This window comes from Lygodium microphyllum, chromosome 10, assembly GCF_053477565.2.
Source record: "Lygodium microphyllum isolate KBCC chromosome 10, Lygodium_microphyllum_v1.1.10, whole genome shotgun sequence".
NCBI lineage: Eukaryota > Viridiplantae > Streptophyta > Polypodiopsida > Schizaeales > Lygodiaceae > Lygodium > Lygodium microphyllum.
The window spans coordinates 48,153,726-48,160,203 of NC_141144.1; the positions used below are offsets into that span (position 1 = coordinate 48,153,726).

At 42.9% G+C, this 6,478-nt stretch overlaps 1 pseudogene; it reads right to left on the bottom strand.

The window, feature by feature from the left end:
- Positions 1–1,919: 1,919 nt before the first annotated feature.
- LOC148029973 (3-oxoacyl-[acyl-carrier-protein] reductase, chloroplastic pseudogene) lies at positions 1,920–3,140 on the bottom strand (annotated as a pseudogene).
- Positions 3,141–6,478: the final 3,338 nt, after the last annotated feature.

A 6,478-nucleotide genomic window follows, 5' to 3' on the forward strand; every position in this document is an offset into this window, starting at 1 on the left:
GTGAATTGCAAGAAGAGGTCTATATGGAGCAGCCACCAGGTTATGTGCATGCTGTTCATCCTGAGTTTGTTTGCAGGTTGAAGAAAGCATTGTATGGCTTGAAGCAAGCACCTAGAGCATGGTCTGACAAGATAGGACAGTATCTTGTCACTATTGGCTTTCAGATTTCCAAGACAGATTTCTCACTTTATGTGAGAAAAACAGAGAAAGGTATTATGCTACTTGTCATTTATGTTGATGATTTGATTATGACAAGTGACAGTGATGAAGATATTCTTCATGTGAAAATGCTATTGAAGCAGAAGTTTGAGATGAAGGATTTGGGAGAGCTGTGTTATTTCTTGGGCATTGAGGTGATTAGATCACCAAGTGGGATACAACTCTTGCAGAGGCAGTATGGATTGGACATGCTGTCCAAATATGGGATGACAGGCTGTAAGCCTATTTCAGTTTCTTTGGAGCAGAATGTGAAGCTGAGCGCAGATGCAGGTGAGCTTCTAGAAGACCCTACTATGTACAGACGCATTGCAGGAAGCTTGATTTATATGACTATTACCAGGCCAGATTTGAGCTATGCTGTTGGACTGGTAAGTCAGTTTATGCAGGCTCCAAGGAAACCACATTTGGATGCGGCTAGACGCATACTCAGGTATGTGAAGTCCACATTGCAGTATGGACTATTTTATGAGACTGGGGTTCAGATACAGTTGCATGGATACACTGATGCTGATTGGGCTGGTAGTATTTCTGATAGACGATCTACCAGTGGATATGTGTTCTCTTTTGGGAGTGCTGCAGTCACTTGGAGCAGCAAGAAACAGCCTACAGTTGCCTTGTCGAGCACAGAGGCTGAGTACAGGGGTGCAGCAATGGCTGCATGTGAGGTAGCTTGGTTGCATAAGCTACTTTATGATATGCATCAGTCTACAGATGGGTCAGTTGTCATTTATTGTGACAACATGAGTAGTATAGACTTGGTAAATAACCCAGTCTATCATGCTAGAACAAAGCACATTGAGGTGCATTATCACTATGTGCGGGAGAGGGTTTTACTAGGTCTTATTGATCTAGTTTATGTCAGCACACAGGATCAGGTAGCTCACATATTTACGAAGGCATTCGGCGCAGAGAAGCTCCGCAAGTTCAGAGACCTGCTTGGTGTGCAGGAATTGGGATTGAGCTCGAGGGGGAGTGTTGAGATATCGAGCTCCACTCGTGATACGCCAGGGTGACCGTTGTGTATTTATGTCACCGACTTGTCAGTTGCAGACGTGGTTGGTACACTGTCCATGAATAATAGCTACATGATAGCTATCCTTATCTACTCTAGTTCTTGGCTCAGTTAGTATGCCACCTTAGTTAGTAGAGTTTGGTTTGAGACCCATATATAGGGTTCTTCTATTTCTTTGTATGAGAGTTCTTTTGGCTTACACAACTAAGAAGAGAAAAACTGTTTTCAGCCTCCACCCTTGTGTGTATTCCCCCATTGTGCAAGCAAGAAAGCTACAAGTGAGACTCCTTCCTTCTCTCCCATAATCTTAACACCCTCTAGGACAGCTTCTGCGTCCTATGTGCGAACTCCTCATTCACCAACTTTGTGTTAGCTTCTAGTCCATCCTAGCAAACCACTACATATGGAACACTCGAATTCACTCGCGCTGTCTGTTCATCACTGCAGTTCTCTTCTCCTTGTGCTGACTCGGGATGCAGCGCCTTCTTCTTATTGTGCTCACTCAATCGCAGAATGAATCGTGATTCTGCATCGCTTCTGTTACCTTCACAATGGCTTCCTCAGTTTGTTGTTGCTCCAAAGCATAGCATATGTAATCCTTGCAACTTCTCTATCTCTTTTTCAACATTGGCGATAGCCTATAACAAAGCCATCCCATAAAAATACTGCCCTCTATGCTGATCCCCCCCTACTTCCTCCAAAGCTTGTTTTCCTCCTCTTTCCCGTTGCTTTTTCTTCTCCCCAGCCCAATAAAGCTCTTCTCTCTGACAAGAAAAGCCGCTTCTCCCCACGCTAATGTTGCAGTAATATTTTTTTAAAATGCATATTCACAAGCTGTCGTCTTTGTGAGCCCAATGACACCGGCTTTTTCAGCATTGTAGTTAGCTTGACCTACATTGCCAACCAAACCAACAACTCATGATATATTTATGATTATTCCCTTTCTCTTCTTCATCATTATCTTCACAGCTGCGAGAACATCAATAGTACTCCATTTCTCAACTGTAGTTTTCATGATGGTATCAACATTCTCCTCCTTTGAAACATCTCGACCACAAATGAGGGCTGAGCCATCCATCTCTTCAATTCGACTAGCGACATCCTTAGCCTCTTTTGATGACTGCGTATAATTGACAAGAACCTTGCAGCCCACACTTCCCAAAGCAAGAGCAATTGCCTTCCCAATGCCTCTAGAAGCACTTGCTACAATTGCAACAAGAGCCTCAACTAACTTTGTAGCTTCCACAGTGGCCTCTTCTGTCATAGTAACCATAGATCTGATAGTTGTTATAGCAGTTGGCCGTATGGTGAGGGGAAACAAGTCCTTTGATACACAAAGATTGGGCACAAATGCACACGTACATGTCAACTAGAGCATTAGAGATAAGTTCCTCTTGCTCCAAACCTCTCTCCACTATACTGCCCATGCAGAACAAAAATGCCAACACAACACTAAGTATGTACAAAGTAACAAATGTCACACACACAACTTTGGTGGATTCCACACCTCGGATGCGCAGCAATACGACATCCACCCCCTCTGATCCTGCGCATCCTCCGGATGGGCCAACTACCCATGATCATTATCATCAAGATCCATGAACAGATCAATCTCTTCATTGTGTATTTCCGGTATATCAGCAAGATTATCTGTCATATCATCTATCTCTTCTATTGGAGTTTCTTCTCGTTGCTCTTCTCTTGCAAAATCTTCCAATGCATAATCCTCATCATCTCTTTTCTTGAAAATCTTGATTCTTTTTCCTGCAATAGGCACTCTAAGCATTGTCCCATCCAATTCTGTCAGCTCATATGTTGCATTATCAAAGACATGCCTGACTATGTACGGTCCAAACCATCTTTTCACCATCTTCCGAAGAATCTGCAAAAACTTTCTCAATTTCTGCATGGCTCTAGTGTGGCTCTCATCCCAATAAAATTTCTGCCCCTTTCGAAGCAGCTGATATAAACAATCTGCTATGTGTGCAAAATGGGGTATCCAAATCATATAAAACACACATACTCCAATGAATCTCCATACCTCTGAAGTGGTAGAGCAATATTCTGTAATCTTGCCTATAGCATCCACCTTCTTATCCATAGTCTTGTATTTCATGTCAACCCTGGCTTCATTATGATCCTCTGCATTACTCAAGTCTTGCTGTAAATCAGCAATTCTGCACTCTGGTGGTGGCTGAATATCCTCAGCCCTATGCTCTATGGACTGCATAGGAACAGCCCTAAACTCTAGATGCTGAAATATTTCAGTAGTAAACTCTATTGGCTGAAAGTTTTCAGCCCTCTGTGTCTCTGTAGGCTGATCATAATCAGCCAGAAACTTTGTTTGTTGAATTTTTGAGTCACCTCAGCCTCTGACTCTATGTGTGACACAAAATCTGCAATTTCATAAAACATGTCCAGGGATTGCACTAATACATTACTGTGACAACTCTGCATATCAGTTTTCAGCATATTTTCCATCTCTGTCATCGTATCTGCACAAACCATACTATCATACATCCCATCTATATGCTCATCATCCTCTAAAATACCTGCATTTTTCACATTTTTCTCCTTCCTGCATATGTACTGCCTGGCAGCTCTAGGCAACTTAGAAGTCTTCTAATAACTCATCGAACTATTTGCTAAAATTCCAACAAAACTGAAGGAGAAAACACTGCTGCCAGGAGGCGAGAACTCCAATCTCCTTTAGTCTGTACCACCATCGTCTCGCAAAACATCGGTACCTAATGAAAAACCGAATCCCTCACAATGGGTAAAGGTGCATCTCTAAGATTATCCCTATTTCTAACATGGTTTACACACACAGTCATATTCTGAACTTCTCTCATACCATCTTTACTACGAATCTGTGCATAAGCAGATCCATCATCCATTACTTTTGTTTCCATGCGCATCTCTGTGATGAATGGCTGTCCAAGAATTATGGGGTAAGAGCATGAATCCTGCACAACGAAATGGAAATCCTCCTCTACATCTCCAATAGAAACCCTGACACTAGGACAAGCAGCATACAAATCACCTGCAGTGTTGTTGGCTGCTCTCATACGCCACCCATTCTCTACATCCATAGGCCATCTATTACTTTCATAAACTCCACGAACTATGAGATTAATCTCTGAACCATGATCCACCAAAGTAACATAAAGCACCTGTTTCTCTCCAATTTTTACCATCATTTCTGTAGTTGCCCTAGCCCAATGACTCCGCGAAAAGTGACTACGCGGTATCAAGACAGGCTCATTAGTTTCAGCATAATGCATAGGTTGAACCCTCTTCTCTATCTATGGAAAAACATAAGCATTCTCAACCATAACCTCATCCTCATCCTCATCCAACTCCCCAATCAAAACTCCCTATGTATCAGTAGTAGGCAATGCATGTCTTTTCCTCTTCAGGACCTCTTGGAACTGATCTTGAAACTCTCTTTTTGAGATGCCCAAAACCTTAGAAATAGTAAAAGTCACCTCACTGCCAAGTATCTTGTCATTAAATATTTTCTTCATGTCCGTAGATGTCTCAATATCAGACATCAATCTAAACCTTGGCTGCTTCCTCTCTCTAGGCTCTTGCTTTTTTCTTTCTTTTGAGCATCTTCCATCTGTCGTTCTGGCCCTGGTTTCAAAGACAGTCCTGCAATAGGTGGAGTAACAAACTCACCCCCTCTAGTCTTTTTAGCTACATTTGGATTCTCTTCATCCCTCTTACGTTTCTTCTCAACAAGTACATCTGTTCCCTGAGACTTATCCAAGTAGGCATAAATAGTGTACCTCTCAACAGGCAAATCCCAACCTGTCTCAGATCTGATGCTAGAACCTACACTAGTCAAAATAGTTTGGTGAATTTTTCCCTTGTTTGCCATCTCCATAGCATAAGTCCATAATGCTGACTGATTCTCTGATCCTTTCTCAATCTGGACTCCATATGTAGAAGCATCTCCTCTAGCTGCCACATAAGAAGTACGTGCAGCCATGTCATCCACTAATTTCTTCATTTTGCCTTTCCCAAAATTGGTAGCAACAAGCGGAGCTCCTCTTTCAGTCAACCAGATCTTACCATCTTGTCCCCAAAATACCAAATTCTTCCTCCTTGCATCCTGAAAAGATTCACAATCCCTGCAATGCTGATGGTCAGTACTATCAAACCAAATACATCTACGATCTCTCCTAGGTGCACTACGAGCACTCCTAGGTGCAGTAGGAGCACTAGAAGAAATAGTAGGCACAGTCGAAGCAAACTGCTCTTTCAATTTACCCACCAATTCTACTTTAACTGACTCCAGTGTCAAATCTCCTAGGTGCACTACGAGCACTCCTAGGTGCAGTAGGAGCACTAGAAGAAATAGTAGGCACAGTCGAAGCAAATTGCTCTTTCCATTTACCCACCAATTCTGCTTTAAGTGACTCCAGTGTCAAATCTATTATGCCTTTGATTATGTCATCAAGAGAGGAAGGAACCGACGGAGCGGATGGTTTCGGAACAGAAGGAGCCTGCATCAGTCTTGGAATAGGAGGAACGGGAGGAGTAGAAACAGTAGACAGTGGCATAGGCCAAGAAACTGGTTGAGGAAGAGAAGAAATAACAGGGATAGAAGCAGGCATAGGAGCAGAAGACGGCGTCGGTGTCATAGATCCATTCTGTAGGTGGGTCTTCCATATCCTCCTCTTGTTCAAAGTCAAGACTGCATCCTGGGCATCTTGCCAATCCATTTTAAGACCCATAGGCTTCGTGCGATCCTCAAGAAGCTCTCATAATTCTTCCTGAAGAGCAGGATCTATAGCTTGCAAGAAAAGCTCAACTTTCTCAACATCCAATGCTCTTTGTTCAATGGCATCAAGCTGACTATACCTCTCTTCAAATTCTCGTATCAACTCTGAAGCAACTAGACCTTTGTTTGGCATGTAGACCCACTCTCGGAATGACCGCCGTGTAGCCATCCCAAAGTCCTCAAGGAAATACTCTTCTTTCAGGGCCTTCTTAAAATCTTGTGTAATATCCCGATTCGCTAATAAAAGCATGCACGTGAACCTGTCTCAAATGAATATGAAAAATGGGACAAATGAATTTTTTTTAAAAAAATTATTCTCCCCTTATCCCTCCAGCCGACTGACGAGCTGGAGGGGGAGGGAAATGGAAGGAGCAACTAAGCTCCTTGGTGGAGCTTTGATTTGGGGGGGGGGGGGGACATGCGTGATGACACGCAGGGAGGGAAGATCCCCCTCCCCT